The sequence below is a fragment of the Anas acuta genome, chromosome 30 (assembly GCF_963932015.1).
Source record: "Anas acuta chromosome 30, bAnaAcu1.1, whole genome shotgun sequence".
NCBI lineage: Eukaryota > Metazoa > Chordata > Aves > Anseriformes > Anatidae > Anas > Anas acuta.
In genome coordinates, this window is record NC_089008.1 from 1,837,951 (window position 1) to 1,852,627 (window position 14,677).

The 14,677-nt window shown below is 50.0% G+C and overlaps 1 long non-coding RNA gene across 1 annotated transcript; it reads left to right on the forward strand.

The window, feature by feature from the left end:
- The first annotated feature begins 5,552 nt into the window (after window positions 1-5,552).
- On the forward strand, window positions 5,553-14,677 carry LOC137846099 (uncharacterized). The gene is made up of 3 exons (XR_011090378.1): window positions 5,553-7,458; window positions 7,641-7,667; window positions 13,580-14,677. It is a non-coding gene; the product is annotated as an uncharacterized lncRNA (long non-coding RNA).

Below are 14,677 nucleotides of genomic sequence, written 5' to 3' on the forward strand. Positions count from 1 at the left end.
AAACCAGAGCAGGGGAATGTGCACCATGAAATGTAAGAGTGATGGTTGCTGTATATAATCCACAGGTACACCTCAGCCATCCAATTTTTAATCCCTCACAAAAGCTTTTAGACACTGGATCCATGGGGGTCCATGCTGGCAGAGCAGACACAGGCACTTTCACTCCTCCCCTGGGGATGGTGCTGGCTGTTGGTGGGTGGATGTGCCCATGGGGCTGTGTGTCCCCTGCCCCACACAGACGTGCGCAGGGCTGTTGCAGGACACGAGATGAAAATGTGCCTAGTATGGGAAGGAGCTGGCAGTGATGCAGATGCTCATAGCCCCAAGGGAATGAATCCCTCCTGCATCCCCAAAGACAATAACATGGGGCTCAGGTCTGCCAGGCTGCAGTCCCCAGGGCACGGGGTCATGCTGGAACTTCATCAGGCAGAGGTTTGCCAGCGGCACGGGCACGTGCTGCTCCCTGCCTCTCCCCATCACACCCCGCGATGCCCTCACACCCTCTCTCTCCCAGCTCCACATGCCTGGATCCCGCACACCCTCCCCACAGGCACGGTGCTGGCAGTGACGGCTGTCGGCCTCGTCCTCCTGGCTGCAGGCAGCTGGTTTGCCATCAGGAAAGGTGAGGGAGTGGGGGAAGGCAGGGGGGGAAGGCTGAGGCTGTGGGGGTCCTGCTGCAGGGCTGGTGCAGTGGGAAGGGGTGGGGGGGGAACCTGGGGGTGCACATCTGGGGCAGACGGTGCCTGGGGGCGATGGCGGTGGGCAGCCCAGCTGGGGAGGATGCTGAGGGAGCTGGGGAGCTTCAGCCTTCGTCCCCCAGCCCCAAGATGGGAGCCAGAGCTGGGCAGCACCTTGGCCTGTGCACCTCAGCCCCTGTTCTTCTTGCAGGTGCCTGCAGAGGGAGATGCCCAAGGTGAGCACCAAGGGCTTCTGGCTGTGGGGTTTGCAGGAGGGAATTGGGGGCATGGCAGGGTCCTGGGGTGCTGCATGGCTAGGGCCAGATTTGTCCTTTTTTGTGACTGCGTTCCCTGTGCTGCAGGTATGGGAGAAGTGGCTTGCAGTGGGGTGGACTTCAGCTGAATCCTGGAAGGATTATAGCATCATCCATGGGAATGGCCCAAATGGCCCTGTGCTTCTTTGTGGCAGTGGTGCTGCAGACCTTCAGGACACTTTTTCTCTCTGCTCTCTAGGCCTCTGTGTGGTGCTGGCAGTGCTCAAGACTCTTCTGCTGACCCCAGCCATTTCTGTAAGTGCCAGTCCCTTCTTCACCCTTCTCCTCTAGGCACTGTGTGAAGTGCTGATGCCTTTGCCATGGCAAGCCGTAACCATGGGGGCAATGGTGGTGGGGAATGGGGAAGCCCCACCTGCTGTGTGTGGCTGGACACTAACTCAGGTTCTCCCTCCAGATGCCAACGTGGATGAGATGGGCAGAGTGAAGGTGAGTTCAGCCCAAGCACAGCCTTCCACGCTGAGCGTGCACATGATGGCTGCAAGAGGGCAGGCTGTTGGAGAGCAAATGCAAGCCAAAAGTGCTTCTGATGGCAGGAGCCTGGGAGCTTCGCGTGGCTGTGCTCTTTCTGAATCCCCCTCCTTCCATGCTCCCAGCATTTCCCCATGGTGTGCACCATGAGAGCAAGGGCACTCCTTGTTCTCCCTTGTGTTTTGCAGCTCTCTCAATCCAACTGCTCTCAACACCCACTGCATGCCAAAAGCTGAGCAAGGGAGAGGCGATGCTGCTGGTTCTCTGAGAGAGGCAGAGAGCACTGGGGAAAGCCTTGCTGATCTGCGAGCTGTGAATAAAGCCATCCCAAACAGGAAGGTGCTGGTGTAGTTCTTCTCGGCAAGGTCTGTCTGCAAGGCTCTTTATATCCCTTCAGATTGACACAAAGTCAGAGAGGTTTATTTGTCATTTCAGGAAAACCACATCTGCAGTGCACACACCAATTGGCACACATGTGAGAACATCTGTGGTGGTTTTGCTTGGGTGGGCGGCTGATCTCCATCACAACTACTCTCTCCCTACTCCTTCTGAAGAGGAATGGGGAGACAAAACGATGAAAAGGGCTCAAGTGTTGAGATTAGTTTGAGGATATGGCACAGTAATTATCGTGGAGGGCAGAACAAGCTCAGCATATGGAGATAGTACGATTTATTACCTATTATTAGCAAGCTACAGAAATGAGAAACAAAGGAAAGAAACCAAAAGAACCTTCCCCCCCTCCACCCTCTTCCACCTCCTCCCCCCCGTGTGGTGCAGGGGGACGTGGGAATGGGGGTTATGGTCAGTCTACAGTGCTTCTTCTCTGCCACTCCTCTGTCATTCTTGTCCCCTGTGCTGTGGGGTCTCTCCCACGGGATGCAGTCCTTGGTGAATTGATCCAGCATGGGCTGCCCACAGGCAGCAGCTCTTCCAGAACTGCTCAAGATATGGATCCATATCACAGGGTCCATCCCTCAGGAGCAAACTGCTCCAACCTGGCTCCCCCACGGGCAGCAGCTCCTGCCAGGTCACCTGCTCCTGCGTGGTCTCCTCTCCACGGGCTACAGGTACGGCCCGGAATCTGCTCCGGCAGGGGTCTTCCACAGGCGGCAGCCTCTGTCGGTGCAGGGCCACCTGCTCCACCGTGGTCTCCTCCATGGGCTGCAGTGTGAAACCCTGCTCCACCGTGGTACTCCATGGGCTGCAGGGGGACATCCTGCTTCACCATGGTCCTCACCACAGGCCGCAGGGGACTTCTGCTCCGGCGCCTGGGGCACCTCTCCCCGTCCCTCCTCACTGACGTTGGTGCCTGCAAGGCTGTTCCTCACTCCTTTCACTCTTCCAGCTGCTGTGTGGCGCAGTGTTTTTTTTTCCCTGTCTTAAACATGCCCTCACAGAGGTGCAAAACAACTCACACTGACCTTGGTCATCAGCTGCTTGTAGTCAGCTCTCAATGCCCAGCCACATTTCCTCTCCCATCATCCTGATCTGGGACATGCATTAAGCAGTGATGGAGCAGAGATGCTGAGGCTTTGGTGTGTTTCCAGCTTTCTGTGGCATCTCCTCTCTCTGCACAGCCAGCACACCTTGCAAACTGCTCTGTGCACTCATGGGAAAACAAGGTCATGCTGCAACTCGAGCACAGTGCACGTAGGGTGGGGATATATCTATAGCCTGTCACCCAACCACAACATCCTCCCTTGGCTGCTGTCTGTGGTTTCAGAGCAAGCTAAAAGATATTTTCCCCAGCAGTGCAAGGAAACAGAGCCACATCCTTCATTGCTGCGCTGTGCTTTGGGCTGCTCTTGTAAAAAAGAAATCCTTGTGATGGAAAATATAAGAAGAGAGAAAAGTGTTGGCAGGAGGAGGGGAACTGCAGTGTGAGGCTGGAGCAGGTGTGGAAGGACCCCCCAAGCAAATGGGCTTTGTCCCTGGGAGCACTGGGATGCTGCCATGTCCCTTGTGCAGCCAGAAGCCACGCTCTGCATGCAAGGAAGAAGCAGGACGTGAGGTGCTGGAGAGAAACCTGGCCTTGATGAACGGGCAGGGATTTTGTATGTCCCAGTGGGAAAGGAAGTGGTGGGATTGCATGGGGGCTTGCAGAGGATTTTCATGGGGAGAGGGACGTGTGGCTTCCTCCGAGGGAGGAGGTAGTACTCACACTGAATGTTGCCATTGTTGATGTCTTCTGCTTATGGGCTGTCAACGTGCTGCTGCCTGGAGAGGAATGGAATGGATCTGGGATGTGCATGTGCTGAGGAGGGGTCATGAGGCTTATGCCATTTGGTGTTGCTTTCCACATCTGGCATTGAACTGGAGTGCAACCCACAGTAAGCCCCATCCTTCCTGCCTTCTGCACAGGAAATTCCCCAGAAAAAGGAGCACCCCAGGACCCCACCATGAACCCAACTCCCTCCTGAAAACCCCACAGCCAGCAGCCCTTAGTGCTCACCTTGGGCATCTCGCTCTGCAGGCACCTGCAAGAAGAACAGGGGCTGGGGTGCACAGGCCAAGGTGCTGCCCAGCCCTGGCTCCCATCTCAGGGCTGGGGGATGAAGGCTGAAGCTCCCCAGCTCCCTCAGCAGCCTCCCCAGCTGGGCTGCCCACAGCCATCGCCCCCAGGCACTGTCTGCCCCAGCTGGGCACCCCCAGGTTCCCACCAGTGCCTTTCCCAACCTGTTGTCACAAACCAGCACCACTGTTGTCTCCCCTCTGTTTACCAGACCACTCTTTTACTCACATATAGGCTGGAGCCTATCTCATGATTTCCCTGGCCACAGGCTCATCACTGTAAAGGGCAGACCTTGGAGCAACCATATCTCAACCTAGAGTCCATCAGCATCGCTGCCCTTGCACTCTGTCCCTCCGCCCAGCACATCCCCAAGTCTGCAGTAGAGGTGGACCCTTGAGAGCAGCTTTCTCTTGAGGGGCTCCCTTGGAGGAGAGGGAACACCACCGTGGGGGAACCACCCCAGAGACATGCCCTGCCTACTGCAGCACACAGCTCCATCCTCAGTGGTGTCCCCATCCCTTCTGTCCCCACCGACCTGGGCCTGTGTATCACCTGGCATAGAAAGGGTCCAGAGAGCACTGAGTGCAGAGCTCCTCACCCAGTTGCTCTCGTTGCTCTGCTGGTACCCACACATGTACGTCCCAGCCCTTCTCGAGGTGATATTCACTACTAGAGGGTAGATGACCCTGTCCTGCTGAGCTTTCAGGCTGTGCTCCTCCAGCCCATTCTTGCAGAAGACAATGCATGTAGCAGGAAACTGAGCAGTAATGGTACAATGAAAGAAAACTATTTCTCCCTCCTGGGCACTGGAAGTGTTGAGGTACAGGACTGGAGTCTGGTAGTTCCCTGGAGTGAAGGAACGCAAAGGGATTCCCCGGGAAGCGTTAGTGATTGCCTAGTGGCAAAACCAACTGCATGCCAAGGCAGGAAGAGTCTGCAGTCCTAGGGTTTACAGGGAGAATTTTGAGGGAATAATCCCATTCACTCTTCCTTTCTCCTTCCCCAGGACACTTTCAATTTTGGGAACCACGTCCATGTTCCCTCAGTCCTGAGAGGTCATTCCAGCACCTGCAGCATGGGGCAGAGAGAGCTTTGTTTAAAGTGGCAGCGACCTCCTGCCTTTCCCAAAACAACTGTGCCCCACAGTGCTGCACACCTGCCCCACACACTCTGTCCCCATCCTCCCCTGTGGTCAACACTGGCCTGTCCTATTCCTTTTCCTATTGCTTGATTTGGCTCATTGTTTTGCAGTTCTCCATCAGGTTAGCAAACATCTGCAGCCTCTCCCAAATCCATTTCTCTCTCTTCTACACCCATGTGGGAAGAAAGAAAAGAGAACAGGAAATCATCCTCTACCTCCCATCAACGAGCAATGTTGGACCATGTGTGGAGAAGCAAGACCTTGATATGTGTAGCAGTTTGGGAGGATAGATATATTTATAAGGAGAGACGCCCTTTCCCACCTATTATTGCTGAGTGTGACATCCTGTGTTATGGAAAACCCCTTTGGTCGGTTTAAGGCATGTAATATATGGCTCAGTCTTCAAAATAGGATTATAATCAAAGTTTACAATTTATTAAAGGAATAGAGGTAAGCAAACAGCACTGGGTGCGCCGGGAGTCTCTGCTCCACCAAGACGCACACCAGTTACATCAAGCAGCTGATTGTTATGCTCCTAGGCTGATACATATTCATTACTACTTCTAAAAAAAAACGGGTTATTATAATTAGTTTCCGGAATCCAAACCCTCCTTCTGGAGCATGCGTATCAGTCTCCGGTGGTCCCCCTGGGGTCTCTGGGGGTCTTTCATGCTGAAGGCTCGTAGTCTTCCTCTCAGTTTTTTTTTCTTGTCCTTCCCCTTTGTACTCCTTGGCAGCAGGTCAAAAGCTTACACAGGGTCCCCTGCAAGTTTTGTCTTCTAGCCGTCCTTCAGCTTCTTTCTTCTCCTTAATCTCCTGGCCAGATATCAGGGGCTTGCATAGTGTCCCATTCAGAAGCCATAACAGTTACTAGTTGTTAGCAGTTGTTCTGAAACCCCCAGACATCAGACTTCAAAGAAAGAACATACAAATACAAATAGCTCTCTATGGACACTTCACTAATTGTTAAAACATTCCTCACAGGCTATTCACAGGGACACTCCAGTCACATCTATAGCAGTGTTAAATCAATCACAAAGAAGGCAAAAAAGCTGTAACTGTTAGGAATAAGAGGTCAGAATCAGTAACAAAAGCAAATAGGCTCATGGATTTGAGGAATATTTCTGAAGATTTGATAAATTGACTATAATGAGGGGGAGACTGGGACACGGGAAGGAAAGGGAAGAAACCACATCTGTGGAAGAATTAAATTGCCAGTGCAGGACCCAGAGACAGACAGAACTGCTCTCTGTTGACACGAATTGTTAAAACATTCCTTTGCAAGGTACAAGAACTATATATATTAACCATTCTGTTTTTCTTAGACTTGTGGTTATACAAGGGTATGTAAGACAGAAGGTCACATTCATCATACCATGCAGCCCTAGCACTGTTCCATACTGACACGAATCAGATGAACATATCTCATAGGCAGCTGCCCTGGTGATGTCCCCTCCCCACCTCTTGCCCACCTCCAGACCTACAGGGCCACTACAGGGATAGTTATCTCCATCCCAGCCAGACCCAGCACCCCTTAATAAACCCTAGTTACATCAACCCATCAATTTCCTACCTTTTGTCCTCTTCATTATCTACCCTGATCCCATTGAGGTTTGACTGGGCAAGTAGCTTTGTTCTACTTGCCTACCCACTGGATGTGAGCGAATCGCACTGTGGTTCCAGCTGCAAACTTTCTGCGGGTAACCTCTGACCAACATCCTGAGAGTAATGAAGATGTTGAATGGAATTGGACATAATTTGGATCCCTGGACTACACTACTAGTGAGCAACCTTCAGCCAGTATGATGCAATTGCCTAAAGTAACTAGGAAAATAAAACTAACATTCACATTTTAAAGAAAATGTACAGCACTGAAGAGGCTTTCAGGGTAGGGTGTAGCTGCATTACCTAAGCGTTCCCTAGGCTTCCAACCTTAGATGCTATCACACTGGGGGAACCTGGTGTGCTAGCTCTAAGGAACAGTATGGAGCATAGAGTGGAGTGGAGGCACTGCTCCACTGTGGAGACACAGCTAGGCTCTGTGACCAGGTGGGGACTCGATTGTTCTTGTGCACACCAAGACTGATAAGCCGCACTAAGACTGTAGAGGCCAAGTTTGTGTCCTTTACTTTGCAACCAAGTCCCAAAAATTCAAACTGCAGTAATGGAAAAAAGGACTAATATTGACTTGTGCTGTAGCTTGTCTTCTATACTGTGGGTATGTCTAACTTTAAAAAACTGAACCAGAAGAGAGAAAACCCTCACAAAATTAGTGTCAATAACTAGAACATCTTTCCCTTTCAGATCAACTAAAAGATGACTTGGGTAAGTGGCTTAAAATTATATTTTATTGCAATATGTACTGCTACTTTAGGTAGAATAAAGTCAACCCTGGGACTGAATCAGAGTCATAACAATACAAGCATAATGCAGAAATAATATAGGCTGAAAAGTATCTAACTGCCCTACAGAACCATAAAGTGCTATTGTCTCTTTCCTTTCTGCAGACTTCTGGGAAGCCCAGAGCCATGCAGGTAAGCTGACAGGAAAAAGGGTGTGAACTGCACATAGGTCAGGGCAATCCCAAACAGGAGTACAGACTGGGAGAAGAACACATTGAGAGCAGCCCTGTGGAGAAGGATTAGGGGATTCTAGTGGACTAACATCTGAACATGAGCCAGCAGTGCACACTTGTTGCCCAGAAGGCAAAATGCACCCTGGGCTGCAACAAAAGAGGAGTGACCAGCAGGTCAAGAGAGGTGATTGTCCCCCTCTACTCTGCACTTGTGAGGCCCCACATAGGCCTGTACTCTGTCCAGGTTTGTGTCCCCCATCCAAGAAGGATGTAGACCTGTTTGAGTCCAGAGGAGAGCCACAAAGATGATCAGAAGGCTGGAGCACATCTCCTCTGAAGAAAGGCTGAGAGAGCTGGAGATGTTCAGCCCAGAGAAAAGAAGGCTCTGGGGTGACCTCATAGAGACCTTTCAATACTTAAGGCAGTCTTAGAAAAAGAGATGGAGAAGGACTCTTTACTGAGGTAGATAATGATAGGACAAGGGGAAAGAGTCTCAAACTAAAAGAGAATAGATTTAGATTAGCCATTAGGAGGAAATTCTTCAATGCAAGGGTAGTAAGGCACTGCAACAGGTTGCCAAGAGTTTTGGATGCCCCATCCCTTGAGGTGTTCAAGGCCAGGCTGAAAGGGGACTTGGCCAACCTGATCTAGTGGGTGTCACCCCTGAATATGTCAGGGGAGCTGGAGCTAGATGATCTTTAAGGTCCCTTTGAACCCGAGCCATTCTATGAATCTGATTCTACGATTATATGAAAATGAGGTTTCCATCTGTCCAAGTTACCCTGAAATGAAAATGCCATGACTTTAGAGACTGGTAAGTTGAGATGTAGTCACTGGGACGTGTGTGGTGTAAATGCCTGAAGTAACTAGGAAAATAAAACTAGCATTCACATTTTTAAGGAAAAGGTACAGCATTGAAGAGGCTTTCAGGGTAGGGCATAACTGCATTATCTGAGCGTTCCCTAGGCTCCCAACCTTAGATGCTATCGCGCTGGGGAAACTTGGTGTGGTAGCCCTAAGGAACACCACGGAGCATAGAGTGGAGTGGAGACACCACAGTTACGCTCTGTAATCAGGTGGGGCCTCGATTGTTTTTGTGCACAAAGCTGCAGTTTTTGCCACCCTGAGCCAAAGACCTGTCATGTTTTGACAAATGCTGTACCGTAGTGTACTTTTTGCTCATTATAATATCATTATAATACCAAAACACACCTCCATCCCAAAAGCTACTCGCCTCCAAGGTGAAACCACCCCTCACCGAGCATGCGCTCTGAATTTCTCGGAACCTATTATTTTAAATGGAGACGGGAAAACTTTACACCAATCATAACTAAGATATCATAGAATCATAGAATCATAAAATATCCTGAGTTGGAAGGGACCCTTAAGGATCATCAAGTCCAACTCTTGACACTGCACAGGTCTACCCAAAAGTTCAGACCATGTGACTAAGTGCACAGTCCAATCTCTTCTTAAATTCAGACAGGCTCGGTGCAGTGACCACTTCCCTGGGGAGCCTGTTCCAGTGTGCAACCACTCTCTCTGTGAAGAACCCCCTCCTGATGTCAAGCCTACATTTCCCCTGCCTCAGCTTAACCCCGTTCCCGCGGGTCCTGTCACTGGTGTTAATGGAGAAATGGTCTCCTGCCTCTCGACACCCACTTACGAGGAAGTTGTAGACTGCGATGAGGTCTCCCCTCAGCCTCCTCTTCTCCAGGCTGAACAGGCCCAGTGCCCTCAGCCGTTCCTCGTACGTCTTCCCCTCCAGGCCTTTCACCATCTTCGTAGCCCTCCTCTGGACACTCTCCAACAGTTTCATGTCCTTTTTATACTGTGGTGCTCAGAACTGCACACAGTACTCGAGGTGAGGCCGCACCAGCGCAGAGTAGAGCGGGACAATCACCTCCCTTGACCTACTAGCGATGCCGTGCTTGATGCACCCCAGGACACGGTTGGCCCTCCTGGCTGCCAGGGCACACTGCTGGCTCATATTCAACTTGCTGTCTACCACGACCCCCAGATCCCTCTCTTCTAGGCTGCTCTCCAGCGTCTCATCGCCCAGTCTGTACGTGCAGCCAGGGTTTCCCCGTCCCAGGTGCAGGACCCGGCACTTGCTCTTATTGAACTTCATGCGGTTGGTGATAGCCCAGCTCTCCAACCTATCCAGATCCCTCTGCAAGGCCTTTCCACCCTCAACAGAGTCCACAACTCCTCCAAGTTTGGTGTCATCAGCAAACTTGCTCAAAATACCTTCTATTCCTACATCCAGATCGTTTATAAAAATATTGAAAAGTACCGGCCCTAAAATGGAGCCTTGAGGGACCCCACTGGTGACCGCCCGCCAGCCTGACGCAGCCCCATTCACCATAACCCTTTGGGCCCTGCCCGTTAGCCAATTGCTCACCCATCGTATGATGTTTTTATTTAGCTGTATGGTGGACATTTTGTCCAGTAGGATCCTATGGGAAACCGTGTCAAAAGCCTTGCTGAAGTCCAAAAAAATCACATCAGCTGGTTTCCCTTGGTCCACCATACGGGTGATCTTATCATAAAAGGAAATCAGGTTAGTTAGGCAGGACCTACCCTTCACAAACCCATGCTGGCTGGGACCAATGACTGCTTTGTCCCCCAGGTGCGCCTCAATAAGTTCGAGAACCATCTTCTCCATGATTTTACCAGGCACTGACGTGAGACTGACAGGCCTGTAATTGCTAGGGTCTTCTTTCTGACCCTTCTTGAAAATCGGCACAACATTTGCCAGCTTCCAGTCTACCGGGACCTCTCCAGATTCCCAGGATCGTTGAAAAATAATTGAGAGAGGTTCCGCGATGACGTCCGCCAGCTCTTCCAGCACCCGGGGATGAATCCCATCCGGACCCATGGACTTGTAGGGATCCAGGTGGAGTAGCAAATCCCGCACACGTTCAGGGTCGGTTGGGAGTTTGTCATCCCCACCGTCCCGGTCCTCCAGCTCAGGGCACCCTGGGTCCCGAAGCCCATCATCGGCATTGAAGACAGAGGCAAAGAAGGCGTTAAGCGTCTCTGCTTTGCCTGTGTCATTGTCTGTGAGGAGACCTTCCCTATCAAGGAGCGGCCCTATGTATTCTTTAGTTCTCCTTTTTCCATTCACATATCTAAAAAAACCCTTTTTATTTTCTCACAGACACAACCAGCTTCAACTCTAGGTGTGCTTTAGCCACACGAATTTTCTCCCTAAAAACACGAACAGCATCCCTGTATTCTTTCCATGACACCTGGCCCTCCTTCCAGTAGCGAAACACTCTCTGTTTCCGCCTAATCTCCATTAGAATGTTCCTGGTCAGCCACGCCGGCCTCCTGCCCCACCTGCCTGACTTGCGATATTTAGGAATTGCCTGATCTTGTGCTTCTAGGAGGCATCGCTTAAAGAATGACCAGCACTGGTGGACATCAAGGCCTTCAAGAGCAGCTTCCCAGGGGACCTTGCTGACTAGTTCCCTGAGCAGCCTGAAGTCCGCTTTCCCCATATCTAGGGCTGAGGTTTTGGTGGCACTTTTCCTTCTGTCACCGTAAATTTTGAACTCAACCACTTCATGGTCGCTATGACCGAGGCAGCCACCAATCACCACATCTCCCACCAGACCCTCTCTGTTTTCTAGCAACAGGTCTAGGAGGGCACCTTTCCTAGTTGGCTCTGTTAGCACCTGCACCAAGAAGTTATCATCTAAGTGCTTCATGAACCTCCTGGACTTGCTCGTGTCAGCCATGTGGCACTCCCAGTTAATGTCTGGCAAGTTGAAGTCCCCCATAAGGACAAGGGGAGTTAATCTCGAGGCCTCTCTTAGTTCTGTAAAGAATAATTTATCGGCGCTATCGTCCTGGCCAAGTGGGCTGTAATGGACTCCCACAACGACATCCCCTTTATTTGTTCGTCCCTTGATCCTAACCCAGAGGCTCTCAACTTTGCCATCGCCGACCTGGAGTTCCACACAGTCCAGCCCCTGCTTCACATACATCGCCACCCCACCACCTCACCTACCCTGCCTGTCCCTCCTGAAGAGCCTGTAACCATCTATCGCAACACCCCAGTCACAGGACTCATCCCACCAGGTTTCGCTTATGCCGATGATGTCGTAGTTGCGGGACTGGGCCAGGACTTCTAGCTCATCCATTTTATTCCTCATACTGCGTGCGTTCGTGTAGAAGCATTTCAGGTGCGTCTCCTTACACTCAGCACCTTGTGGATCTAACCGAAGGACCTCACTGGCACACAGCCCCTCTGATTCTAGCGTACCATCCCTTAGGTCTTCACCGGCGTGCCTGGTTTTAGCCCCTTCCCCCTTCGACTCTAGTTTAAAGCCCTATCTATCAGCCCTGCCAACTCCTGACCAAAGATCCTTACCCCTCTCCGAGAGAGGCGCATCCCATCAGGCCCGGTGTAGCATAGACCTTCCCGTGATCAAAGAACCCAAAGTTCTGCCGGTCACACCAGTCTTGAAGCCACGAGTTTATGTGAACGGCACACCTTTCAGCTTCGATCCCCCCTATCAGAAGGACAGAGGCAAACACAACCTGCGCCCCTGATCCTCTAAGTAGTCGCCCCAAATCCCTAAAGTCTCTTTTGATCGCCTTCAGACTTCTTGTTGCTACTTCATCGCTACCAGCCTGTAAGACCAGTAGCGGGTAGTAGTCAGTGGGCCGTACCAGGTGCTTGACTTTCTTGGCAAAGTCTCTCACCTGAGCCCCAGGGAGGCAACTGACTTCTCTGCGGGTTGGGTCCGGTCGGCATATCAAGCTCCACCTAGAAGACAGAAAATAATATAAATTGGCCCAAGAGAGAGGGGATGTTAGGGAAGATACCATCATCAGGGGAGATACCATACAACATACAACATCCTTAGGACCTCCTGACTCCCGGGATCAGTCGACGGGCTGAGCCTCTGTTCCCCTCCCCATTGGGACACCTTTGGGTGAGATCTGAATACTTGCTTATAATCTTTTAACGTGTTTATTTCTAGGCTGCGTACCTGTAACACCTGTAACACCTGTAACATCTATAACACCTGTAACACCTACAACACCTGTGACACCTGTAACATCTGTAACACCTACAACACCTATAACACCTGTAACATCTGTAACACCTATAACACCTGTGTATTTCATGCATACTAGCTTGCTTTTGCAGATATCACTATCACCGGCAATCCAAAAGAACCTGATTATCTGTTGCTGTAGTAAACCATACTTGATTGCATTGTGATAGCTCTCATTAAGTGCAACTAGGGTGAGGGTGGTTATCCGTGATAGTTCAGTGTTCTGAATCTAACCAGACCCCCAGACAGTTAATGCGTTTTTGGTGAATGTCTGACTGGACCCCCAGACGGTTAACGTGTTTTTGGTGAATGTCCGACTGGTTCAGTACTCTGAACCTGACTGGGCCTGTAACGGTTAATCAGCTACACCCCTTTAATGCGACAGACATGTCATCACCTGTGTCGGATAAAAGGAAATGAGGCTAGGATGGGGTAGTTGGGAAGACTGAGAAAAGGAGTTGCTGAAAACTGTCAAAGGAGAGGGCTGTGTGTAGACACCATTCCAGAGAGGATGGAGGGTTACATGGAAAAGAGAAAGCAAGAAATTTATTGTAAAGTAATTTAAAGAAATTTATTGCAAATTTATTGCGTCTGGACTTACACCCCAAGAGAGTACATGGCTATGACGGCTCTGAAGGTACCTGTTGGTTCCTCAGTGGCTGTTGCATGCCCTGTTTAGGGGAATGTTTCAATTCTTTGTTGAATCAGACCCTCAAAGGCTTCAACCCATAGTCCCCTACAGAGACAGGTCCCTGAGTTGCTCCGCTCACTGGATTCTTCTTGTTTTCTCCTCCAGTTTTCATTGCTGTGAATCCTGACTGCCGGGTCCTAGAGCTCCCAGTGCTGGGGACTCCAAAAGTTGAGGACACCTCATCTGAGCCTGTTGGCCTGAACAGTTCCTCCACAGTGTCTGTGCTTGTGGAAAAGGAAGGGTTTGCATCTGGGAAACACTACTGGGAGGTGGAGGTGAACCAGCAGCAGAACTGGGTGCTGCGGGTGGTGAGAGAGAAAGAGAGGCAAGAAGAAGAAGGGACAAATGCTGGTGAGGACTTCTGGGCTCTGCACAGATCCCAGGGAGAGTTATTCTCTAGCAAGAAAAACAGCAAGATTGAGAAGAAGAGTATGAGTTGCTCAGTGATTGGTGTGCTTCTGGACTTGGAGGAAGCACAAGTCAAATTTTATGAAGCAGGGCAGAAGAATATCATAGTGAAAATCCCTCTAAGCCTTGGAAAGGAACATGCAGAAATGTTTTACCCATTTCTGTCCAAAGAGAAAGGGACAGTCAAACCTGTTTGCCATCAGCAAAAAATTCCCGTTGCATTAAACGCTGTATAAATTGGACTCTCACATGTAATGGATTGGGGAAAGACAATACAGTTGAAGGTATAACAGAAAATTTGAGAACTGATATTTCAGTAATGTAAAATTACTGAAGTAAGTGTAACAGTAATTGAAAGAGAAGAAACTTGTGTTTAAAACAGGAAGAAAAATCAAGAAAAAAAAAAAAACACAAACAAATGGGTAGTATAAACAAGATTGGGATCAGATTCAGAAAACTCTGGGTAGCTATTTGAGCTCCCTTTACAGGACATGACAGTCTTATGAGTACAGCAACAGGTTCAGTTGATTGAAGAAAATTTAGGTGGTGCTATATAGTCTATCTTTTCTAGAGTTTGCTCTATAAGGATTTGCATCTTTTTTTTTTTTTTTTTTTAAATTTTTATTTTTGTCATAACTGTCAGCTGGAAGCATCTCAAACAGCACCTACCTCTAGGCAACATGACTTGTTCTCCCTGTTCTGCATTTAAGTTCAAGGTCATCTGTAAATTTAGGCAAGTTAAATTTTACCATCTTTATAACAAAAAAATAAATAAATGTTCCTTGGAGAAAAGTA